The sequence below is a fragment of the Canis lupus genome, chromosome 12, assembly GCF_003254725.2.
Source record: "Canis lupus dingo isolate Sandy chromosome 12, ASM325472v2, whole genome shotgun sequence".
NCBI lineage: Eukaryota > Metazoa > Chordata > Mammalia > Carnivora > Canidae > Canis > Canis lupus.
In genome coordinates, this window is record NC_064254.1 from 1,035,040 (window position 1) to 1,062,455 (window position 27,416).

The window sequence follows — 27,416 nt, forward strand, 5'->3', positions numbered from 1 at the left end:
ACCTGGCCCCACCAACTTACCTGGATAACTTTCAAACCATCCTGAAAACCTATGAATCTGACCTGAGATTTAAAGAGAAAATAGCCAGAACGCTACAGAGAGAAGGGTTTTCACTTCTATCAAGGTAAGAAGGTGGAAAAAAAAACAAAATAAAAAAGAATCAAGTGAGGGAGCCCCCCAACCTGCTCCCCCAGGAGCCGGGCTAAGGCCTGCGGGAGCCTGGGGAGGGGGACAGGAAAGCCAAGCCCCTGAGAAGCGGACTTTAACTCCGCTCTGGATTCTTCCCCGATGGAAAGGCGCTCAGCAGGGAAACTGGGCAGAAGCACAGGGGTACAGTGGAGCCTCCAGTCTCCCAGGGTCATTAGCAGAGGAGGGGCACTCGGGGAGAGCGCACCCACACTGCGGCCAAGCTCGGTGAAGGGCTGGAGCCACGCCCGGCGGGGCCTTGGGGAGAAGCTGGTCGGTCAGGCGGGGGCTCTGGGCCGAGGGGGCTGAGCCCTGCTGCCTTCGGGAGCCGCAGACCGGAGCGCACGATTCCAGCAGCGCAGGCCGCAGATCCTAGGGCGCCGGGGGACACAGCCCACGATCCTGCTCTCCCCCGGTACAAGCGGAGGTGGGGAGGGCACAGGATAGCAAAGATGCTCCTGCCGCTGAGTGCCCCCGAGCTGTGCAGGTGAGCATCCCACCCCCCCCCCCCGCCCCCGCCCAGGGAGCGTCCAGGCTAGTGTGGACTGGGAGACTGCAGGTGGTTACTGGGGGAGCTGACTCCAGAGTTGGAGATCTGGCCAAAGCTATTTTTTTCTCTTCCTTTCACCTTGCTTTTGAGAGAGGCAGGGCCTCTAGGGAACAAAAGCCTCACAGGGTAAACAGCTCCCACTGAGCCCCCGCACCTGGCAGGAGGTGGGGCAGCTCCCCCAGGTGCACACACATCTGAGAATCAGCACAGCAGTCCCCTCCCCCAGAAGACCAGCTGAAAGAACAGGGGAAGAGTTTACTGAACAAGCAGGGCTGGAAAGTTTACTGAACAAGTTTACTGAACAAGCAGCGCTGGAAAGCTCCAGGACTGAGGGAAAATAGTATGTAGAACTAGAGGGTCTTTTTTTTTTTTTTTTTTAATTACGACTCATTTTTATATCAGGCTAAAATTTTCCAATATTTTTTCTCTTTTCCCACCTTAACTATGATACTTTACCAACTCTTCGTTTTTAAGTTTTTTTCCTTTTTGACTGTCATATTTCTACAATTACATGTATTAGATATATTTTTCACTTCTGGATTCCCTTCAATGTATTCAATTTAATTTTGGGAGATATACGAGCTATAGGGTTTTTGTTTTTGTTTTTTGTTTTTTGTTTTTTCTGTCTCATTTTGTTTTACAATAGTGGAAGTTAGTACCTTCCAACACATGACCAAATACACCCAGAATCAAATGGAACACCATGTTGGTTCATTCTCAGAGATTATATTCTCTCTTCCTTCCCATTCTGCCCCACTCTTTTATCTTATTTATATCTTTGTGGTTAATGTTGGGTCTTTATATAAGTATTGCTGGTTTATATAAACTTGGGACTGGCATCTTCTAACATACAGAACAAAATACTACTCAGAACCAAGAGGATCACCCTCTAGGTCCCCTCAAGATTACATTGCCAATCCACTACCACTTCCTCACCACCATCATCCTGCCCTCTTTTTTTCCCCTTTCTTTTTTTCTTCTTTCTTGTCTTTGGTTTTGTTTTTTTTTTTAATTTTTACTAGTTTGTTTTAAAATTTGTTTTTCATTTAAGTAGTCCTTTTGTTTTATTGTGTTCTGTTCTTCTTTTTCTTTTATTTTCTGGTCTCTGACCTCTTTGAAATCATCTACAGTGTATTTTTCTTAGGCTGTGGTTGATATTTTTTACTTAGTTCATTCATACAGCCACTCCTGCACTGGACAAAATAACCAGAAGGAAGAATTCACCACAAAAGAAAGAACCAGAACCAATACTCTCTGCCACAGAGTTACAGAATATGGATTTAAATACGATGACAGAAATTCAAGATGAATGGATAAAGAAGATGTGGCATATATATGATGGAATATTAGCCATTAGAAACGATGAATACTCACCATTTGCTTCAACATGGATGGAACTGGAGGGTATTATGCTGAGTGCAATAAGTCAACCGGAGAAGGACAGTCTGACACTATGAGTTTTACTCATACGGGGAATGTGAGAAATAGTGAAAGGGATTATATGAGAAAGGAGGGAAAATGAGTGGGAAAAATTAGAGAGGGTGACAGAACATGAGAGACTCCTAACTCTGGGAAATGAACAAGGTGTAGTGGAAGGGGAGGCAGATGGGGTGATGGGGTGACTGGGTGACAGGCACCGAGGGGGGCACTTGATGGGATGAGCACTGGGTGTTCTACTATATGTTGGCAAATTGAACTTCAATATATATATATAATATAAAGAAATTCAATTCAGAAGTACAATTATAAAGTTACTGGTGGCTCTGGAAAAAAGCATAAAGGACTCTAGAGACTTCATTACTGCAGAATTGAGATCTAATCAGGCCGAAATAAAAAACAGTTTTAACTGAGATGCAATCCAAACTGGGTGCTCTGCTAGGGTTAATGAGGTGGAAGAGAGAGTGAGAGACATAGAAGGAAAGTTGATGGAAAGGAAGGAAGCTGAGGAAAAAAGAGAAAAACAATTAAGAGCCCACAATGAAAGGCTTAGGGAAATAAATGATAGTTTGTAAAGGAAGAATATTCATCTTATTGGGGTTCCAGAAGAGGCTGAAAGAGAGAGAGGACCACAAGTATATTTGAACAAATCATAGCTGAGAATTTCCCCAATCTGGAGAAGGAAACAGGCATTCAGATCCAAGAGATAGAGAGGACCCTCTCAAAAATTAATAAAAACCATTCAACACCTTGACGATAATAATAATGATAGTGAAACTTGCAAATTTCAAAGATAAACAGAAAATCCTTAAAGCAGCTTGAGACAAGAGATTCTTAATTTATATGGGGAGAAATATCAGATTAACAGCAGACCTCTCCACAGACCAGGCAGGTCAGAAAGGGCTGGTAGGATATATTCAGGGTCCTAAATGAGAACATGCAGCCAAGAATACTTTATCCAGCAGGCTCTCATTAAGAATAGAAGAAGAGATAAAGAGCTTCCAAGATAGGCAGAAACTGAAAGAATATGTGACCACCAAACCAGCAAATATTAAGGGGGACACTGTAAAAGAAAGAGGGAGCCCAGAGAATCCACAAAAACAAGGACTGAATAGGGAATACGATGACACTAGATTCCTGTCTGTCAATGGTTATGTGAATGGGCTAAATTATTGCATCAAAAGATGCAGGGTATGGACTGGATAAAAAAGCAAGACCCATCTGTATGCTGTCTACGAGAGACTCATTTTACACCTAAGGACACCTCAGCCTGAAAATAAAGGGGTGGAGAACAATTTACCATTCAAATGGTCCTCAAAAGAAAGCTAGGGTAGCAGTCCTCATATCAAATAAATTAGATTTTATCCCATACTGTAGTAAGATGCAGAGGGACACTATATCATACTTAAAGGGTCTATCCAACAAGAAGACCTAACAATTATGAATATCTATGCCTCTAATGTGGGAGCTGCCAAGTATATCAATTGATTCATAACCAAAGTAAGGAGATACTTAGATAATAATACACTAATAGTAGGAAACTTCAACACGGCACTCTCTGCAAATGACAGATATTCTAAGCAGGATATCACCAAAGAAACAGGGGTCTTGAATGATACACTGGACCAAATGGATTTCACAGACATATACAGAACATTTCAGCCTAATGCAACTGAATACACATTCTTCTCAAGTGCACATGGAACTTTCTCCATAATAGACCACATAGTGGGTCACAAATCAGGTCTCAACCCATAGGGAAAGATTGGGATTGTCTCCTGCATATTTTCATATCACAATGTTTGAAACTACAACTCAATCACAAGAAGAAATTTGGAGGAAACTCAAACACATGGAGGTTAAAGAGCATCCTACTAAAAGATGAATGGGTCAACCAGGAAAAAAGAGAAGAATTAAAAAGATTCACAGAAACTAATAAAAATGAAAATATAACTGTTCAAAATCTTTGGAATACAGCAAAAGTGGTCCTAAGAGGGAAATACATCACAATATAAGCCTACCTCAAAAAATTGGAGAAAACTCAAATACATAGCTAACCTTGCACCTAAAAGAATTGGAGAAAGAACAGCAAATAAAGCCTGAATCCAGCAGAAGAAGAGAGATAATAAAGATTAGAGAAGAGCTCAATGAAATAGAGACCAGAAGAACTGTAGAATAGATCAACAAAACCAGGAGCTGGTTCTTTGAAAGAATTAATAAAATAGCTTCTAGCCATTCTTATTAAAAAGAAAAAAGATCTAACAAAATCACTGACAGAGGAGAGATCACAACAAACTCCAAGGAAATACAAACGATTTTAAAAACGTATTATTAGCAATCATATGCCAACAGATTAGGCAGTCTAGAGGATATCTATATACAGATGATACTGTACATAGAAAACCCAAAAGACTCTATCCCAAGACTACTAGAACTCACACAGCAATTCAGCAATGTGGCAGGATACAAAATCAATGCACAGAAATCAGTGGCATTTCTGTACACTAACAATGAGACTGAAGAAAAGAAATTAAGGAGTCAATCCTATTTACAATTGCACCCAAAAGCATAAGATATCTAGGAATAAACCTAACCAAAGAGGTAGAGGATCTATACCCTAAAAACACAGAACACTTATGCAAGAAATTGAGGAAGATGTAAAGAGATGGAAAAACATTCCATGCTCATGGATTGGAAGAATTAATATGGTGAAAATGTCTATGCTCCCCAGGGCAATGTACATATTCAATACAATCCCTATCAAAATACCATGGACTTTCCTCATAGAGTTGGAACAAATAATCTTAAGATTTGTTATGGAATCAAAAAGACCTCAAATAGCCAGAGGAATATAGAAAAAAAAAAACCAATGCCAGGGGCATCATAATGCCAGATTTCAAGCTGTATTACAAGGCTGTGGTCATCAGGACAGTATGGTATTGGCACAAAAGCAGACACATTGATCAATGGAACAGAATAAAGAATCCAGAAATGGACACTCAATTCTATGGTCAACTAATACTCAGCAAAGCAGGAAAGAGTATCCACTGGAAAAGGGACAGTCTCTTCAATAAATGGTGTTGGGAAATTGGACAGCCATGTGCAGAAGATTGAAACTAGACCATTCTCTTACACCAGACACAAAGATAAACTCAAAATGGATGAAAGACCTAATGTGAGACAAGAATCCATCAAAATCCGAGAGGAGAACACAGGCAAAACCCTTTTTGAACTTGGCCACAGCAAATTCTTGCAACACACATCTATGAAGTCAAGGGAATAAAAAGCAAAAATGAACTACTGGGATTTAATCAAGATAAAAAGTTTCTGGGACACCTAAGTGGCTCAGCAGTTGAGCGTCTGTCTTTGACTTAGGATGTGATCCTGGGGTTCCGGGATCAAGTCCCACATCGGGCTCCCTGTGAGGAGCCTGCTTCTCCCTCTGCCTGTGTCTCTGCCTCTCTCTCTCTCTCTCTGTCTCTCATGAATAAATAAATAAAATCTTTAAGAAAAAAAAGATAAAAAGCTTCTGCACAGCAAAAGAAACAGTCAACAAAACTAAAAGACAACCTACTGAATGAGAGAAATTTGCAAATGACCTATCAGATAAAGGGCTAGTATCCAAGATCTATAAAGAACTTACCAAGCTCAACACCCATGAAACAAACAATCCCATCATGAAATAGGCAGAAGGCATGAACAGAAATTTCTCCAAAGAAGACCTACACATGGCCAACAAGCACATGAGAAAATGCTCCACATCACTTGCCATCAGGGAAATACAGATCAAAACCACAATAAGATTCCAGGTCACACCAGTGAGAATGGTGAAAATTAACAAGAAACAACAAATGTTGGAGAGGATGTGGAGAAAGGGGAACCCTTTGCACTGTTAGTGGGAATGCAAGCTGGTGCAGTCACTCAGGAAAAGAGTGTGGAGGTTCCTCAAGAAGTTAAAATAGGGACACCTGGGTGGCTCAGCGCTTTGGCGCCTACCTTTGACTCAGGATATGATCCTGGAGTCCGGGGATCGAATCCCACATTGGGCTCCCTGCATGATTCTCCTTCTGCCTGTGTCTCTGCCTCTTGTGTGTGTGTTGTGTGTATGTGTGCACGCACGCACACGTGTCTCATGAATAAATAAATAAATAAAATATTTTTTTTTAAATAAAGAAGTTAAAAATAGAGCTACCCTATGACCCAGCAATTGCACTACTGGGGATTTACCCCAAAGATACAGATGCATTGAAATACCAGGACACCTGCACCCCAATGTTTAGAGCAGCAATGTCCACAATAGCCAAATGGTGGAAGGAGCCATGATGTCCTTCGACAGATGAATGGATAAAGAAAATGTGTCTATATATACAATGGAATATTAGCCATCAGAAAGGATGAATACCTACCATTTGCTTCAACGTGGATGGAACTGGAGGGTATTATGCTCCAGGTGAAATAAGTCAATTGGAGAAGGACAATCATCATATGGTTTCACTCATATGGGGTATTTAAGAAATAGTGAAAGCGATTATAAGAGAAAGGAGGGGAACTGAGTGGGAAAAATTAGAGAGGGAGACAAACCATGAGAGACTCCTAACTCTGGGAAACAAACAAAGGGTTGTGGAAGGGAAAGTGGATGGGGAGATGGGGTAACTGGGTGACGGGCAATGAGGAAGGCACTTGATGGGATGAGCACTATATGTTGACAAATTGAATTTAAATTTTAAAATGTAAAGAAAAATGGGATCCCTGGGTGGCGCAGCGGTTTGGCGCCTGCCTTTGGCCCAGGGCGCGATCCTGGAGACCCAGGATCAAGTCCCACGTCGGGCTCCCAGTGCATGGAGCCTGCTTCTCCCTCAGCCTGTGTCTCTGCCTCTCTCTCTCTCTCTCTCTCTGATGACTATCATAAATAAATAAAAATTGAAAAAAAAACTTTATAAAATGTAAAGAAAAATATATTATCTGGGCATTAAAAAAAGCATAGAAGACATTAGAGAATCCCTTACTGTAGAAATTAAAGATTTAAAATCTAATCCGGCTGAAATTAGAAATGCTATTACTGAGATGCAGATGCAAATGAAGTCTCTGACAATGAGGATAAATGAGATGGAAGAAAGAGCCAGTGATATAGAAAACAAAATAACAGAAAATGAGGAAGCTGAGAAAAAAGAAAGTCAACTACTGACTTATGAAGGGACATTTGGAGATCTCAGTGATTCCATAAAGTGAAATAATATCCGGATGATAGGGGTCCCAGAAAATGAAGTAGGGGCCGAATGTTTATTTGAACAAATTTTAGCTGAGCACTTCCTTAATCTGGGGAAGGAAATAGGCATTTAACCAGGAGGCATAGAGCAACCCCCTTAAAATCAATAAAAATAGGTCAACACCTTGACGTATAATAAGAAAGTTTGGAAATTTCAGGGATAAAGAGAAAATCCTGAAAGTAGCTCAAGACAAGAGGTCCTTAATCTAAAAGGGTAGCACATAAGGCTGGCAGCAGTCCTGTCCACAGAGACTTGGCAAGCCAGAAAGGACTGGCATGATGTATTCAAGGTGCTAAATGGGAATGATATGCAGCTATGAATACTTTATCTGTCACGCAGATGATAAAGAGGAGAAATAAAGAGTTTCCAGGACAAACAAAAACTAAAGGAATTTGTGAACAGTAAATCAGTTGTTGCAAGAGATATTAGAGGGAATCCTTTGAGTGAAGAGACAGCTCAAAAGTAACAAAGGCCAGAAAGGAACATAGACAATCTATGGAAACAGAGACTTTAGAAGTGATACAATGACATGAAATTCATACCTTTCAATAATTACTCTGAATGTAGATGGACTAAATGTTCCAATCAAAGAAAGACACAGGGTATTAGATTAGATAACAAAACCACATCAATGTGCTCCTACAAGACACTCATTTTATTTTTTATTTTTATTAAAAAAATTTTTAAATTTATTTATGATAGTCACAGAGAGAGAGAGAGAGAGAGAGGAAGAGACATAGGCAGAGGGAGAAGCAGGCTCCATGCACCGGGAGCCCGACGTGGGATTGGATCCCAGGTCTCCAGGATCGCGCCCTGGGCCAAAGGCAGGCGCTAAACTGCTGCGCCACCCAGGGATCCCAAGACACTCATTTTAGACCCAAAGACACCTCCAGATTGAAAGTGAGGGGGTGGAAACCATTTATCAATGCTGATGGACATCAAAAGAAAGCTGGAGTAACAATCCTTATAACAGACAAACTGTATAAACCAAAGACTGTAATAAGAGATGAAGAAGGACACTATATCATAATAAAAGGGCTTATCCAATAAGCAGATCTAACAATTATAAATATTTATGCTCCTAACTTGAGAGAAGCCAATTATATAAACCAATTAATAGCAGAGTTAAAGAAACACATTGATAATAACACAACCATAGCAGGGGACTTCAGTACCCCACTCACAGCAATGGACAGATCATCTAAGCAGAAGATCAACAAGAAAATAAGGGCTTTGAATGACACAATGGATCAGATGGACTTCACAGGTATATTCAGAACCTTTCATCCTAAAGTAGCAAAACACTCATTCTTCTTGAGTGCACATAGAACATTCTCCAGAAGAGATGACATACTGGGTCACAAATCAGGACTCAATTGATATCCAATATTGAGATTATTCCCTACATATTTTCATACCACATGCTTTAAAGTGTGAAATCAATCACAAGAAAAACTTTAGAAGGAACACAAATACATGAAGGTTAAAAATCATCCTACTAAAGAATGAATGGGTCAACCAGGAAACTAAAGAAGAATTTTTAAAAGCACATGGAAGCAAATGAAAATGAAAACACAAAAGCTCAGAACCTTTAGGATGCAGCAAAGGTGGTCCTAAGAGGGAAGTACATAGCAATACCAGCCTTTCTCAAGAAACAAGAAAAGTCCCAAATAACCCAACCTTACACCTAAGAGAGCTGGAAAAAGAATAGGAAATAAAGCCTAAATCCAGTAAGAGAAGAGATATAATACAATCAGAGCACAAATCAATGATACAGAAATTAAAAAAAAAACACACAGTAGAACAGATCAATGAAACTAGAAGCTGGTTCTCTGAAAGAAATGATAAGATCAATAAATCCTTAGCCAGACTTACCAAAAAGAAAAGAGAAAGGACCCAAATAAATAAAATATTATGAGCAAGTGTTACCAACAGATTAGGCAATCTGGAAGAAATAGATACATTCCTAGAAACATATAAACTACCAAAACTGAAACAAGAAGAAATAGAAAACCTGAACAGACCCATAACCAGCAAAGAAATTGAATTAATAATTAAAGATCTCCCAAGAAACAAGAGTTCAGGGCCAGATTGCCTCCCAGTGGAAGTCTACCAAACATTTAAAGAAGAATTCATACCTATTCATAGAAGTGGTGGGGAAACTTCCAAACTCATTTTAGAGGCCAGCATTACCTTGATCCCCTAACCAGAAAAAGATCCCATCAAAAAGGAGATTACAGACCAAGATCCATGGTGCAAAATTCCTCATCAAGATATTATGCTAATAGGATCCAACCGTACATCAAAAGGATTATTCGCCATGACCAAGTGAGATTTATTCCTGAGCTGCAGAAGTGGTTCAACATCTGCAAATCAATTAATGTGATACACCACATCAAGAAAAGAAAGGACAAGAACTATATGATCTTCTCAATAGATGCAGAAAAAGCATTTAACAAAAAAAAATTGTTGATTAAAAAAAAAACTCTCTGCAGTGAAGGAATAGAAGGAACATATCTCAATATCAAAAAAGCCATACAAGAAAAACCCACAGTGAATATCATCCTCAATGCATAAAACTGAGAGGTTTCCCCCTAAGGTCAGGAACACGACAGGGACATCCACTCTCACCAGTGTTGCTCAATATAGTACTGGAATCAGACAACAAAAAGAAATAAAAGCCATCCAAATCAGCAAAAAAGAAGTCAAATTCTCACTCTTCACAGAAGGCATGCAACTCTATGTAGAAAACTCAAGACTGCACCCAAAAATTGCTAGACTGATCAGGAATTCAGCAATGTTGCATGATATATGTTCAGTGCACAGAAGTCAGTTGCATTTTTATACATTAACAAAGATGCCAAAGAAAGAGAAATGAAATAATTGATCCCATTTACAATTGCACCAAAAAAAAAAAAAGCAAAACACCAAAATACACCTAGAAATAAACCTAACCAAGTAGGTAAAGGATCTGTATTCTGAAAGGTATAGAATACTTGTGAAAGACACAAAGAAATGGAAAAACAGTCCATGCTCCTGAATTGGAAGAATAAATATTGTTAAAATGTCCACAATACACAAAGAAATCTACATATCCATTGCAATCCCTATCAAAAAGTCATCAGCCTTTTTCATAGAGCTGGAACAAGCAACTCCAAAATTTGTATGGAGGGACGCCAGGGTGGCTCAGTGGTTGAGCATCTGCCTTTGACTCAGGACGTGATCCCGGAGTCCTGAGATTGAGTCCTACATTGGGCTTCCTGCCAGGAGCCTGCTTCTCTCTCTGCTTATGTTTCTGCCTCTCCCTCTCTGTGTCTCTCATGAATGATTAAAATCTTTTAAAAAATAAAATAAAATAAAATGTGTATGGAACTAGAAAAGACCCCAAATATCCAACGCAATGTTGAAAAAGAAAACTAAATCTAGAGGTATCACAATTCTGGACTTCAAGCTGTATTACAAAGTTGTAATCATCACAACAGTATGTTACCAGCACAAAAACAGACACATAGGGGCACCTGGGTGGCTCAGTGGTTGAGTGTCTGTCTTTGGCTCAGGTTGTGATCCCAGGATCCTGGGATTGAGTCCCACATCAGGCTCCCTGTGAGGGTCCTCTGCCTATGTCTCTGCCTTTCACTGTGTCTCTCATGAATAAATAAATAGAACGTTAAAACAACAACATAACCAGACACACAGATGAATGGAACAGAATAGAGAACCCAGAAATGGACCCTCCACTCTGTGGTCAACTAGACTTCAACAAAGCAATAAAGAATACCTGATGGAAAAAGAACAGTCTCTTCAACAGATGGTGTTGGGAACATTGGACAGCCACATGCAGAAGAAGGGAACTGGATCACTTTTTTATACCACACACAAAACTAGACTCAAAATGGATGAAGGAACTAAATGTGAGACTGGAATCCATCAAAATCCTAGAGGAGGACACAGGCAGCAAACTCTTTGACCTTGGCTGCAGCAATTCTGGCTAGGCATGTCTCCAAAAGCAAGGGAAATAAAGTCAAGAATTTGAATTCTTGGGAGTTCATCAAGATAAAAAGCTTTTGGGGATCCCTGAGTGGCTCAGCAGTTTAGCGCCTGCCTTCGGCCCAGGGCATGATCCTAGAGTCCTAGGATCAAGTTCCACATCAGGCTCCCTGCATGGAGCCTGCTTCTCCCTCTCCCTCTGCCTGTGTCTCTGTCTTTGTCTCTGTCTCTCTCTCTCTGTCTCTGTGAATAAATAAATAAAAAATATTTTTAAAAAAGATAAAAAGCTTTTCCACAGCAAACAAACAGTTGGAAAAAGTAAAAGACAACCTAAAGAATGGGTGAAGACATTTGCAAATGACATATCAGATAAAGGGCTAGTATCCAAACTCTATAAAAAACTTATCAACATCAACACCCAAAAAACAAAAACTCCAGTCAAGAGATGGGCAGAAGACGTGAACAGACATTTTTTCCAAAGAAAACATACAGATGGCCAAGAGACACATGAAAAAAAAATGCTCTGCATCACTTAGCATCAAGGTAAACACAAATCAAAACCACAACGAGGGGCAGCCCCGGTGGCTCAGTGGTTTAGCACAGTCTTCAGCCCAGGGCCTGATCCTGGAGACCCGGGATCGAGTCCCACGTCCGGCTCCCTGCATGGAGCCTGCTTCTCCCTCTGCCTGTGTCTCTGCCTCTCTCTCTCTCTCTCTGTCTCTCATGAATTAAAAACAAACAAACAAACAAAAAAAACGAGGGGCCAAACTGTGGAAGGAGCCTCGGTGTCCATCGAAAGATGAATGGATAAAGAAGGTGTGGTTTATGTACACAATGGAATATTCCTCAGCCATTAGAAACGACAAATACCCACCATTTGCTTCAACGTGGATGGAACTGGAGGGTATTATGGTGAATGAAGTAAGTCAATTGGAGAAGGACAAATAGTGTATGTTCTCATTCATTTGGGGAATATAAATAATAGTGAAAAGGGGATCCCTGGGTGGCGCAGCGGTTTAGCGCCTGCCTTTGGCCCAGGGCGCGATCCTGGAGACCCGGAATCGAATCCCACGTCGGGCTCCCGGTACATGGAGCCTGCCTCTCCCTCTGCCTATGTCTCTGCCTCTCTCTCTCTCTCTCTCTCTCTCTCTCTCTCTGTGACTATCATAAATAAATAAATAAATAAATAAATAAATAAATAAATAAATAATAGTGAAAGGGAATATAAGGGAAGGGAGAAGAAATGTGTGGGATATCAGAAAGGGAGACAGAACATAAAGACTCCTAACTCTGGGAAACGAACTAGGGGTGGTGGGAGGGGAGGAGGGCAGGGGGTGGGGGTGAATGGGTGACGGGCACTGAGGGGGACATTTGACGGGATGAGCACGGGGTGTTATTCTGTATGTTGGTAAATTGAACACCAATAAAAAATTAATTTATTAAAAAAAAAAAAAAACAACGAGGGGCGCCTGGGTGGCTCAGTGGCTGAGCGTCTGCCTTTGGCTCAGGGCATGATCCCAGATCCTGGGTTGGAGCCCCAGGGGATGGAGCCCCACATTGGGCTTTCTGCAGGGAGTCTGCTTCTCCCTCTGCCTGTGCCTCTGCTTCTCTCTCTGTGTCTCTTATGAATAAATAAATAAAATATTCTAAAAAACACGATGAGATTATACCTTACACCAGTCAGAATGGCTAAAATGAGCAAGTCAGAAGACAATAAATGTTGGCTAGGATGTGGAGAAAGAGGAACACTCTTTGACTGTTGGTGGGAATTCAAATTATTGCAGCCACTGTGGAAAACACTATAGAGGTTCCTCAAAAAGTTAGAAATAGAACTACCCTATGACCCAACAACTGCATTACTAGGTAATTATCCAAAAGATACAAAAATAGTGTTTTGAAGGGGCACATACACCCCAATATTCATAGAAGCAATGTTTACAATAGCCAAACTATGGATGAAGTCCAGATGTCCACTGACAGATGAAGGGATAAAGAAGATGTGAGATGTGTATGTATTTATACATAGATATATATAATAGAATATTACTGAGCCATCAAAAAGAATGAGATTTTTGCCATTTGCAACAAGGTTGATGAACTAGAGATGATTATACTAAGTATAATAGGTGAATCAGAGGAAGAAATGGGCATATAAATACCATATGATATCGCTCATATGTGAAGTTAAAAAACAAAACAGATTAACATAGCACAAGGGAAGGAAAAATAAAATAAATGAAAATTGAGAGGGAGGCAAACCATAAGAGATAATGAACTCTAGAAAACAACCTAGAGGGCTGTGGGAGGGGAGGGGGCGTCTGGGGAAGGGATAATTGGGTGATGGGCATTCAGGAAGGCATTTGATGTAATGAGCACTGGATGATATACGCAACTGATGTATGTCTTTTATCACAGTTCCAGATACTAGAAGTCAATCAATAACTGGAAATTTTGGAAACTCAGAATGAGTGAACAAAAATACGCAGAATTAAACAACACAGTTCTGCATATCAAAAGGTCAAAGAGATATCAAAATGGAAATCAGAAAATACTTTGAGATTAATAAAAATGAAGACAGACATACCAAAACCTAGAGGGTGCTGCTAAAGCAGTGCTGAGAGGCAAAAACATAGCTGTAAATAGCTATATGAAAAAGCAACATCTCAGGATGCCTGGGTGGCTCAGCAGTTGAGCTCAGGGCATGATCGGGGGCTTTCTGCATGGAGTTCCACATTGGGCTTTCTGCATGGAGCCTGTTTCTCCTCCCTCTTCCTATGTCTCTGCTTCTTTCTCTGCATCTTTCATGAATAAATAAGTAAAATCTTAAAAAAAATAGCAACATCTCCAGTCAGTTACATAAACTTCCACATTAAGTCAAGAAAGAAAGAAGAGCAAACTAAACCAAAAGCAAGCAAAAGGGGGGGAAAATTAGAGTGGGGGAAAAATTAGAGTGGAAGTTGATGAAATGAAAAAGAATAAAATTATAATATATAAAACTAAGTCAAATGTGAGCTTTTGAAAGATCAACCCAACTGACAAATCCTCAACTAGACTCTTTGAAACAAAAGAGAGAGAAATGACCCTAATTACTGGGATCAGCAATGAAAGAGAGGATATTAGAACCACACAGAAATAAAGAGAATTACGAGATTATGATGAACAATTATATGCCAAAAAATTAACTTACTTGCATAAAATAGACAAAAACATAGAAAGACACAAATGACTAAAGCTGACTCAAGAAGAAATAGACTATCTGAATATACCTATAATGAAGTAGAAGATGGAGTCATTTGTCAAAAAATCTTCAGCAAAAAACAAACAAACAAACAAAAAAACAATTCCAAATGGCTTCTCGCTTGTGAATTATACCACATGCTGAAATAATATCAATTCTTTACAAACCCTTCCAAGAAGGACAGGAGGGAACCCAACTCATTCTATGAGGCTGGGATTATTCAGATACCAAAACCAGACAAAGATATCACAAGACAAGAAAACTACAGACCATTATCTTTTATGAATATGGATGCAAAAATTTCAAAAGAATGTGACAAATAAAATCCAGCAACATACAAAGAATTACATGCAAGCCTAATGAAATTTATTCTGGAAATTCAAGACTGGTTTAACATCCATATCAATCAGTGTAATCCACCATATTTATATACTAGAAAACAAAAGCTGCATGGTTATCTCAACAGACAGACAAGAAGCATTTGACAAAATCATGATAAAAATCTCAACAAGCTACTAACAGAAGGGAATTTCCTCAACCTGATTAAAGGCATTTATAGAAACCGGTAAGCTAACATCTTACTTAATGGTGAAAGACTCGTTTTTCTCCTAAGATCAGCAACACCAAAAGGATGTCCACTCTCACCACTTCCATTAAAATTTGTGCTGGAGTTTCTAGAGCAAGAAATAAGATAAAATGCATTCTGATCAGAAAAAAAAAAAAGGAGTAAAATTACTTCTATTCGCAGATGTCTTCTATATAGAAAATCCTAGGGAGTTAACTAAAAAGCTATTAGAATGAATAAACAAGTTCAATGAGGTTGCAGGAAATGAAGCCAATATATGAAAATCAGTTATATTTCATACACTTTCAATAATTAATCCAACAATGCAACTAAGAAAACAACTCCATTTATAACACCACTTAAAGGAAAAAAAGTATTAGAAATACAAATCACAAAAGAAGTGCAAAACATATACTCTGAACACTACAAAACATTATTGACAGAAATTTAAAAACATATAAGTAAATGGAAAACCAAACATTCAGGAATCAGAAGACAATGTTAAGATGGCAATGTTTTCCACATTCATTTACAGATTCAACACAATCCCAATGGGATACGTAACTAGCTCCTTTTTAAAAATTGACAAACTGATTCTATATTCACAGGAAAATTCAAGGAACTTAAAATAGCCAATCTTTAAAAAAAGAAGCCAAAGTAGTAGGACCTCCAAGTCCCAATTTCAAAACTCTAGCAAAACGACAGTAATCAAGATGGTGTCTGGGGATTTGTTCAAGATGGCAGCTTACGAATATCCTTGAACCCATCTCCTTCCATGGACTCAACAGATTTACAACTACATACAGAATAATCTCCTCTGAAGAAGACCTAAGCCTCCACAACAAGGGATAAAAGGGCATCATCAAAAGAGGTAAGAGAGGCAGAGACACTCATGCCAAAAGCAAAAGCAAAACCATAACCAAAACCAAAACTAAAAAACCCACTTCAAGAATCCAAAATATGGTGGGTTCTCAAAGATATAAAACTTCACTGAGAAGCAAGGGGTCTGTGCACTAAATCCCAGGTCCTGCACAGGAGAGAAGAGCCTCTAACTTGCCTGGCTTTGAAATCCAAAGGGATTATACTCAGGAAAACCAAAGAAAGATGGTTTGAAGGACTCACTCTTAAAGTTTGTGTGCAGTCTCACTCACCTCAGGACTCCATTTAAACAGCAGTAGGAAAAGTGCCTTGGACATACATGAAGGACACCCACTCACTAATCTTTGTTTTGTTTTATTTTGTTTTGTTGTTTTTAACTCCAGGAGAGTGAACATACAGTATTATATTAGTTTAAGTGTACAATATAGTGATTCAACAATTTGATACATTACTCTGTGCTGTTCAAGATAAGTGTACTCTTAACTCCTTCACCTGCTTCCCCCATCCCCCTACCCACCAGTCCTCTGGTAACTTTCCATTTGTTCTCCGTAGTTCTGAGCCTGTATTTTGGTTTGTCTCTTTTTTGCTTTGTTCATTTGTTTTGTTTCTTAAATTCCACATATAAGCGAAATCATTTGGTCTTTGTCTTTCCCTGACTGATGTCACTTAGCATTATACTCTCTTGATCCATCCATGCTATTGCAGACATCAAGATTTCATTCTTTTATATGGTTGAGTATCATTCCAGTGTATAAATATACCACTTCTGCTTAACTGATTTCTATCAGTGGACATGTGGTCCACTTTCATAATTCGACTATTATAAATAATGCTGCAATAAACACAGAAGTGTATGTATCTTTTCAAATTAATGTTTTTATATCCTTTGGGGAAATACCCAATAGTGGAATAACTGGATCATATTGTAATTCTATTTTTAATTTTCTGAGGAACCTCCATACTGCTTTCTACAGTGGTTGCAGCAGTTTGCATTCCCACCTCTAGTGCATGGGGGTTCCTTTTGCTCCACATCCTCGCCAACACATGTTGTTTCTTGTGTTGTTGATGTTAGCCATGCTGATAGGTGTGAGGTGATATCTCAGTGTGGTTTTGATTTGCATTTCCCTGATGAGAGATGTTGAATATATTTTTATGTCTCTGTTGGTCATCTGGATGTCTTCTTTGGAAACATGTCTGTTCTGCCTTCTGTCCATTTTTTAATTGGAATATTGGTTTTTTGGGCATTGAATTGTGTAATTTACTTGTATATTTTGGATATTAATCCTTTATCAGATACATCATTTGCAAATATTTTCTCCCTTTACATAGGTTGCTTTTGGGTTTTGTTGCTTGTTTGCATTGCTGTGCAAAAACTTATCATTGTGATATAGTTCCAATAGTTTATTTTTGCTTTTGTTTCCCTTCCGCAGGAGACATACCTAGAAAAATGTTGCTGTGCTGTGTGATGTCAGAGAAATTACTGTGTCAGGCCTCACGTTGAAGTCTTTAATCGATTTTGAATTCATTTTTGTGTATGGTATAAGATGATCCTGTTTCATTCTTCTGCAGGTTGCTATCCAGTTTTCCCAACATCATTTGTTGAGGAGACTTTTTCCCATTGGATATTCTTTCCAAAGAATTCAAAGAATTCTTTGTCAAAGATGAATTGATTATATAATTGTGGGTTTATTTCCAGATTTTCTGTTTTGTTCTATTGAGCTATTTTTGTGCCAGTTCCATACCATTTGCATTACTATAGCTTTGTAATATAATCTGCTTTTGTTATATTACACATAGTAATATATATACGACATATATAATATGTATTACATATATATGTATATAGATAATACATAATACATGTTATATGTATTACATTACATATATATGCATATAACATATACATATTTGTCTTTGCTTTTGTTTTTCAGGATTGATTAGGCTCTTGTGGTTCCATACAAATTGTTAGGATTGATCTATCTCTGTGAGAAATGCTTGTGGTACTTTGATAGGGATTGCATTAAAAGTGTAGGTTGCTTTGAGTAGGTTAGACATTTTAACAATATTTTTGCTTCCAATCCATGAGTATAGATTGTCTTTCCTTTTCTTTTGTCATCTTCAATTTCTTTCATCAGTGTTTTATAGTTTTTGGAGCACAGGTCTTTTTACCTGTTTGGTTAAATTTATTCTTAGGCGTTTTATTATTTTCGGTGTAATTTTAAATGTGATTATTTTCTTAATTTTTTCTTCTGCTGCTTCATTATTGGAGTATAGAAATGCAAGAAATTTCTGTACATTGATTTTTCTTATCCTGTGACAGTACTGAATTCATTAATTCTTGTAGTCTTTTAAGTTTTCTATATACAGTATCATTCCATCTGCAAATAGTGAAAGTTTTCCTTCTTCCTGGCCAGTTTGAATCCTCGTTATTCCTTTTTCTTGTCTGATTGCTATGCTAGGGCATCCAGTACTATCTTGAATAAATGTGGTGAGAGTGGACATCCTGATCTTAGGGGAAAAGCCCTTAGTTTTTCCCCATCAAGGATGATGTTAGCTGTGGATTTTTCATATTTGGCCTTAATAAATAATAATGTTAAGGTATGATCCTTCTAAACCTAGTTTGTTGAGAGTTTTTATCATGAATATATGTTGTACCTTGCCAAATACTTTTCCTGCATCCACTGTAGTGATTACATAGTTCTTATCCTTTTTCTGATTGATGTGATGTATCACACTGATTGATTAACAAATATTGAACCACCTTGCAACCCAGGAATAAATCCCAGTTATGGTGGTTAATTACTTTTTGGGCGTATTGTTAAATTTCATTTCTATGGGAGTGCAAGGAGATCTGTGCTGCTCTGGGCCCCGGGGATCCGGGGCCTCTGAGGTTAGGGCTATAACAGTCACCTGCCCAGAGCCTGCCTCTGCAGCATTTGGCTACACTGTTCCGGAGTCTAACTCGGCTGGGGATCTGGAATCTCTGGTTTCCAACCTTTTGGGGGTTTTCGCCCCTAGCAACAGGCCTGGGGTGGGGGTGAGGAGGTACCAGGTCTCTTGGTTTGTCTCCCGTTGGCCCTGGACTTAGGGGACTTCAGTGGTCACCAGCTAAGCTCATGTCCTGCTCCTAATTGGTTGTCTGTTCTCAGTGTGAAAGTGTATGGCCGATGTTTTTACTGGATTGTACTTTTTGGTCTTGATTTTCAGCTGCTATGCTGAGCCCTCCACGGCCACGGCCACCGTGAGGCAGGCAGAGTCGTAGCCACTACTCCAGGCCACATGCACCTTTTGCCTTTCAGCTGGGGAGCTCCACTGGTGGTAGGGTTCACCTTGGTCAATGGCCCAGCAGGACCCCGGGGCGCACCTAGGGGTCCCGGTGGGTTTCGGTGAGTGTCAGAGAACCATGTCTTCCACCCAGTGGCACAGGAAGGGGGTACCTGTTGCCTGCCACTGCAGCTCAAGCCCCCTTCTCCAATCTCTTCGCCTCCCCTCAGAGTCTCCCATGCCCCCACCCTCTGTCTGCCATTCTCTTTCCTTTCTCTGATCCCTTTCTGGGTCCTCACCACTTTCCATCTCATGGCCACTGCCCACAAAGAGGCTTCTGGCCTAGATCTCCCTCCCCCCAACTTTTCCAACTCTATCTTCCTGAGATGACCTTTTGTCTAGAAGTCTCCCTTCCACTGCTCTCCTGCCATCAGCAAGGGGAGCCCTCTAGCAGGCTCCACAGCTCCTATGTACAGACTTGTCTCCAGTTTTGGTGCCCCCTCCTCCTCCCTCCCTTCCAGTGCAGGCACCTGCCCTTGGCCCTCCTTCATCCTGGGCCAGCACCTAGCACCACTCTGTCCCCACTCCTTCATCCTACCCTCACCCTCTTGTGGCCTCCACTGTCCCTGTGGGCTGGACTCCAGACCTCCCTGATCCCTCTGTACCCTTCCCCCAGGGCCCCTTGCCTGCTGGCGCCCCCCTGCCTGGCCCTCACCAAGCTCTCCTCTCTCAGGAGCTCCTCCGATGGGGCCCTTGCAGTCAGCAGTGCCTCCTCCCTGCTCTCAGCCCATGCCTGCTCCTCTCTTGTCAGCCTGTAATTAAGTTCTTTCAGGGTCACCCAGTCCCCCATTCCCAGAGCCTCAGCACTAGTGTCCCCTGATCCTCTTGCCATTCCCTCTCCCCTGTGGACCAGAAAGCTACTCCAGGTCCAACCTCCCAGATTAATCCTCGGCCCTCATCCCCCCTTTGGTTTCTTGACCCAGTCTTCGAACTGGTTGTTCTTGCCATGTGGTCAGCGCCAGCCTTTCCTTATAGCCAGCCTCCTCCCAGCCTGCCTGCTCTGTGCTGGATGTCTTCCCCTAACCCTCCTTGGGTGTCTGGCCTATCGTTCCTCCCAGAACCACCCCCACATGCAAGTCCTTCCACAAGGAGTTCATCGTGGTGTCTTGGTTCTATTTTCTCTTCCACTCCCCCTCCTTTCTAATATAGACTACCCCTGGGCTCCCTGCCCTGATGCTCTGAGACCCAGAGGACACTGGCAGGTCCAACCCATCCCCACCTGGGATCACAGCCTGCCACTCTTCCACTTGGGCCTAAGCCTACACCTTCCTCACCCCTAGGGGCACTGACACACCCTGAGCTCCCCTGTGGTCACCATACCCTCCAACATACAGCCCTTCTGCTTCACTGCCCTTTCTACCCTTGACCCCATCTCTTCCCTGATGAACTTTCACCACAGGCAGCAGCCCCTGACTCTCCACTCCACCATAATCCCCGAGCACCGTGGCATCTCTGGCCATGGATCACTCAACCTTGGGCTCCCCACTGCCCCTGCCTCCCTGCTCACAAGGCCTCTCCTTCCCCATGGCCTTCTTGCCCTCCCCCTGCTTCTTGCAGGCCAGTATCTCCCCTTGACCTCTTACCTACACCACCCACAGGACCCCATGCCTTCCTCTCCTGGCTCCCATGCTGCATGTCTGTCCATCTCCACTTCTCTTTGCCATTCCTTCTTCCCTCTCCTTCCTGCCCCCTTTCCTCTCTTCTTGTATGGAAAGCCTCCTTCTTGTCCTTTGTACAGGTGCATTTTCTGCATGCTCAATATTTCAGGCAGTTCAGGACAGCAGAGCTTTTCAGAGAAGGATCTGTTATGTTGTTCCTTCCAGGTTACTTCATCTGTGATCTACTCCCTCCCCAGATTCCCGCAGTCTTTCTTATAACCTCACAGTGGAGTCCAAGATGGATGTGTATCGGAGATTTTTCACTGAGGGACACTTGGATGATCAAGCCTTCCTCCACCTTGACATGGTAGAGCCACAGGGACTGTGGGCAGAAGCAGTCCCGGGTCTGAGACGCAGAACACAGAGGCCAAGGACTTGAGAGAGACTGGAAACAGCCTCAGAATGAGTCTGACAGGTGTCCTGGCCCTGTAGGCACAGGCAAGGTGAGAGTGGGGTCAGAGCAAGAGTGATGGTAGGACTTTCCCAGGGAAGTTCAGGGTAGAGAGCAGAGCCCTGTCTCTTTCCTGGATTTGGCTGGGGGTGGGGGTGAGGGCTAAAGGTCTGTGGACTTCAGCCTAAGGGGGCCATTACTGAGCCAGCACAGAGAAGACATAGAGGAGAGGAAGGGGGGCTCTCTGGCTGGAGTTTGTCACTGGGGCAGGGAAGTCAGAGGGACACAGGGTGGGAGAAGTCACTGCTGGCTGGAGGCAGGCTTGCATTCCCTGCAGGAGATATGGGGCTCAAGATCTCAGAAGACGACAGCACCAGGAGCTTTGGGCATTTCTGCCATGATGGGGAGCTCTTCCTCTCTTTATGACCTGAAGACCCGTGGATGGACTGTTCCCCCATCCTCAGCTGGACCGCGATCATGGAAATCAAGAAGTCCTGGGATGCAACCTGAATGGGCTTCTTGGACAGGTCAGGCATGACCCCCGGGGAAGGAGCCTTCTTCTTCCCCAGACTCACTGAGCCTCCCCCAGCAGTCCTGTCCTATGGGATGCGCACATGTTCTGTTGGCACATTGTATTGAGATCCGCCTGTCCTGTTACAGTCTCTAGAGACACCGAGCAGGTTGGGATGGAAATGAAATCTTCCAGTGTTAATAGTCCAGGGAGCAGTGGGCTTTCCTACGTAGAACTCAACCAGAGAAGGCAGGTGTCAGCAAGAGAGGAAGTTCAGTCTCCCTGTCACAAAGAGTTTCCTTTAGAGTCCCCTCAGCCGAAGAGCCCACCCTCCATGCCCCCTCGTCAGCAGTAACACATGCATCCAAGAGATCCCATTCCTGGCCCATCCTCCTGCCCGGGCTAAGGACCTGGGTCCCAGGGTGCAGAACAGACTTGGAGCAGGTCTGGGGTCAGTGAGGGCTTCAGCCAGAGGTGGAAAGTGGGAGAAGCAGCCTTTCTCTCTGTCTTTTGTGGAGGTGAGCAGGGCTCAGCCATGGACCTCACCAGCTCTGTGCCTTCTTCCTCAGTGCCCCCAACAGTGAACATGCTCTGCAGCCAGGCCTTGGAAGGCATGATCCCTCTGACATGCTGGGCTTTCAGTTTCTCTCCCAGGAATACCTCCCTGACCTGGCTTCAGGATGGGAACCCCTGAGCAAAGATTACCAGTAGTGTCGGGAATGGGACGGACCTACTGGACAGGAGGGGCCATAAAGTCTCAAGGAGAGGAGCAAAGGTTCACCTGCCAGATGGAAGACACAAGGAACCACACTGTACACTGTGTGCCCTCAAGTGAGCCTGGGGTGATCCGTGGAGGGGGTTCTGACCCTGGTTGAGTTAGGAACCAGGGTCGGGAGAGGAGAGCAGGCCTGTATCCTTGAGGAGCCCAGGTCACTATAAGGCCCTTTTCCAGGAAAGGCCCCAGTGCCCCGGAGTGGATGGACAGCTACCTGCCTGCTGCTGCTCCTGCTGATTTTCTTACTGTCATCATTGCACGTGTTTTTTTCTCCAAGAACAAGATACCACCAGCAGCTGTGGAAGCCCAGATAAGAATTCTGGGCAGTGGGTAGGGTTGGAGGGGCTCTCCTAGGACGTGGGGCACTTTATGTCTCCCTCTGCACAGATCAGAGGGGATGAAAAGCTTCTGTAACAGGAGCTGGAAGTCAGAGAGCTGAGAGGGGCTGGGAGCCACATCTGCATCTACATCCTTAGCCCTGGGTCCCCAGGGCCCTTGAGTGGTGAGTGTGGCCTCTCCTTGCTCTGGGTGAGGATTGGGCAGTAGGGACTGGGGCTCCCTGCTCTGAGTTTGTCCCTACCTCTCTCTACTCTCAGGCTCGGCAGGACTCTCTGTCTGGAGGTAATGTGTGGGGACCATGTGTTGACTGGGGAGGGCCCAGGTGATCGTGGGACCAGAGAGGCACAAGCAGTAAAGGGTCCAAGACCTAGTGGGGAAGTTTAACACTGGGCAAGAATCCAGACCAGAAGTAATGATTCTATTTCCTTCCTGTCCACACCTGTTCCAATATCTTCGGCCATCATGAGGAATCAAAGAAAAGGACTCACAGGGGATCCCTGGGTGGCGCAGCGGTTTGGAGCCTGCCTTTGGCCCAGGGCGCGATCCTGGAGACCCGGGATCGAATCCCACATCGGGCTCCCGGTGCATGGAGCCTGCTTCTCCCTCTGCCTGTGTCTCTGCCTCTCTCTCTCTCTCTGTGTGACTATCATAAAGAAAGAAAGAAAGAAAGAAAGAAAGAAAGAAAGAAAGAAAGAAAGAAAGAAAGAAAGAAAGAAAGAAAGAAAAGGACTCACAAGGCCCCATGTGGCAGCCAGGAGAGCATGCCAGAGTCCTGCCTGTGACGTCCCCTTGGGAAGTTCCACTCACAAGGCATAGATGCATCCTGAGCATAGATGGTCACCTTTGGTCCACTTTGTAGCCCCTCGAATGGCTCCTCCAGGACCTGTCTCCCGAGTTGTTCCACTGGGTCACTCCCACCTGTGCTCTTTCCTGGTTCCCATCATATGCCCCCATGCTTCCTGGAGTTTTCTTGTGGATCATATGCAAGAGTCTCAGGGAGACTCTGGGGGTGTGAGCAGATAACCCTTGATCATTTGGGTAGAGAGGGTCAGTCCATTCTCAGGGCTGCTGTGGCCACTGCTTTTATCCTGCCTCCCTGATGTGTCCTGTCCAGGCCCTCAGGGCACAGTCTAAGAAACTACTTAGGGCAGGGCATTCTGTCTGTACCCTTGTGGCCTCACTCTGCCCTCCCTGAGCCGGTTCCCTTTCTTGTGCTGCTCACTGCCCTGTAGATTTGGAGGAAGGGATGGTCAGAATGATTACCAGGTAGGGGCACCTGAGTGGCTCAGACAGTTAAGAGTCAGACTCTTGATATTGGCGCAGGTCTTGATCTCACGCTCATGAGTTCACGCCCCATGTGGAGCTCCACGCTGAGCATGAGGCCCACTTGAATAAAAATTAAATTAAAAAAAAGATTTCTGTGTAATCAGGCTGGTTGAGGGGAGGTGAAAACAGAAAGATGGAGTTTTGTGTTTGGGCAAAAAACAAGGTGATGCATGGGACAGGGAAAGAATGGGGTGTGTGGGGCCTGGGGTCCTTCAGTTGATTCTACCACTGCTGGGTGACCATCATGGCAGGCATCGGATTTCTCACTCTGGAACCTAATCTACTTATAAGCTGGCCTTTAGGCGCCTGGGTGGCTCGGTGGTTGAGCATCTGCCTTTGGCTCAGGTTGTGATCCCAGGGTCCCAGGATCAAGTCCCACATCGGGCTCCCTGCAGGGAGCCTGCTTCTCCCTCTGCCTGTGTCTCTGTCTCTCTCTGTGTCTCTCATGAATAAATAAATAAAATCTTGAAATATTAAGCTGGCCTTTGGTCTTAGGCAGACTGGGATGATTAGTCCCCTGCCCCACACTGAGGGGCTGAGACCAGGTCACAACTAGAGCAAAGAGCCATGCAGGTCTGCAGATGTTCCTGTTGTTCTCTGGGGTGGCCCTCCCAGAGGGAACACCAGTTTTGATTCCTTAGGGTAGAAATGATTGCCTCATATATCATTGAGGCATTTACTGGAGAAAGAATACAAAAGTCATGTGTCAATTTCTCAAATTCCTGCTTTAAATTGTGATGTCCAAAACAAATTATTTCAGAAAACGAATTTTAATAGGATTTCTTCAGATCCTGAGCTAGCTTAGTGCGTGAAATATATCAGGAATTCAACCAGAGGGAGGGCTCTTGTCTGGGAGGGTTCCATGTGGGAGGTGGGAGAGAGGTGGTGGCAATGGCAGTCTCAGGGTTCAGAAGATGGACAGATAGCCTCAGGCTTGGGGTCTCAAGAACCCCCTCTACCTCATTTAGAAGAAGACTGCAACAGGTTCTCCTTGCATTGCCTGGTTAGTCCCTGCTAGGATTGGGGCCAGAAGGCCCTGGCAGCCTCAGCCAAGCTGCACTTGGGGAGGAGCTGTGATTCCAGGTGCAGGTGGGCCAAGAAGGAGCACCGAAGGCCAAGTGCAGCCTGGCCGCCTGGGTCAGGGTGAGGGTGGAGGGCAAGGACAGGCCTCTGTGAGCATGGGGTGCTCCTGAGTCAGGTCAAATACAGACCCCACTGTAGTCCACTTCTTCTAGACTGTGACTGGTGGTCACCTGAGCACTCTGATGAGCCTTCCAGTTAGGAGCTGCTGGCTTAGGGCTAGGGAAGGAAGGAGGCTGAAGCTGCAGGTGAGGTCAGTGCTTGTGGTTGAGAGGTCTCTGTGCTCAGGTGTTTATGCAAATGAGAGCCTGACAGATAGAGAAGAAGCAGTGTTTGTAACCACTGTCTGGCCTGGAGGAACAGGCCACAGGGACATGTCTCTCAGGGGCCATGTTCTCTGTCAGTGGACAGTTGGGACCAAGAAGGCATTGAGTTTCTGCTCCAGGGTGTTGTCCTTGGTCCTGGGACCCTTTCCTGCTCCTGTCCAGTAGATGGTGGAGGCAGGGCCAGCTAGTGATGCTGAGGCATCACAGTGGGGAGGGCAGCAAGGGCTGGTAAAGGGGTGAGAGAGAGATAACAGCAAGGGTTTATCCTCCTTCAGAGAAAGTCAGAGCTGAATTTGGAGTAACTGAAGAAGTTCTGAGCAAGTGCAAAACAATATTTTGCACAAATTGGGCTCTATGGGTTTCTCTTTTCCCCAAAATCTTGGTAGCCTTCAAGACCTGGATCAACACCAGGTAGCACCAACAAGCCATGATGGCAGCAACCAGCATTTACCAAGCTCAGTGTACTACACACTGAGAGCCAGCACCACTTGCAGCTCTGTGAGGGAGCCCTCTGGAATATTCTGGACTATTCAGATCTCCAGATGACTGTAGCCCCAGCCCATGTCACATGGAGCAGAAGAGCTGCCAGTTGAGCCTAGCTGACCCACACAATGAGAAAGAATTAAAAGGTGGTTGTTTTATTCAGAGATTATTTTGTTACCTAGCAATAGGTCACAGGTATATATATCACATAGTGTCATGTACAAGTATTATTATGTTTTGTTTATTGTCTGTCTTTCCTATGAGATTATAAACATTAGGAGAACATGTGCTGTGTCTATGTCATTAAATGATTACCAGACTTAACATACAGATTGGCATAGAGACATTCACTGAATATAGTTGGGGGAATGAATGAATGAAAGAATGAATGAATGAATGAATGAATGAATAAATGTTGTGGGTAGAATTCCTTGAAGTTGGCCTTGAGGCTAGAAAGTGGTAATTTTATGGGTAGTTGGTGACGGGGTTCCTTTATGATGTGTGTGTGCCCATGTGCATGTACCTGCATGTGTTCTTAGGTGAGTTTAATGCCACCTGTTGGTCCTGGTTGCCCAAGCAAGCAACCAAGACTGCACAGTGCTTCCTGCACTCATATGTCAACCAGATGGGCACTGCAGACAGGCAGCACCTAACCACCAGATGCCTCTGAGATGTCTTGGGCTCAGGAAGGGGCTTTAGCCACGTTGTAGGTCATTGACTCAGCTGCAGGGCTCAAAGCCCTAGGGAGCTCCCAGCTGGCCCCCCTCAAATCCCTGGGTCAGCCATCATGGTAGATATGAGCTTTGAGTTGGGTGGTAGAACTTCTGTCCAGGTGTTAAGGGTTGCAGACAGTGGGACCTGAGGTGGTCAAGACTGAAAATTCTGGCACTGACATCACTGAGGGATGTATCCCAAGCTCCAGCATCAGAGGCAGCAGCTAGAACAAGTGACAGATGTGGGACCCAGGAAATTTAACAAAAATCCCCTACCCCTGGACAAGCAGAGCAGGACTGACTCCACTTTGTGCTGCACCCGCCACCTCCTGTATCGCCCCCACATGACCCGCTTATTACTTAGGGTGCTGCCCACCCTAG

At 43.3% G+C, this 27,416-nt stretch overlaps 1 pseudogene; it reads left to right on the forward strand.

Annotated features, from left to right (window-relative positions):
* Positions 1 to 638: 638 nt before the first annotated feature.
* LOC112641840 (stress-induced-phosphoprotein 1-like) overlaps positions 639 to 27,416 on the forward strand; it is a 32,136-nt pseudogene continuing 5,358 nt past the window's right edge.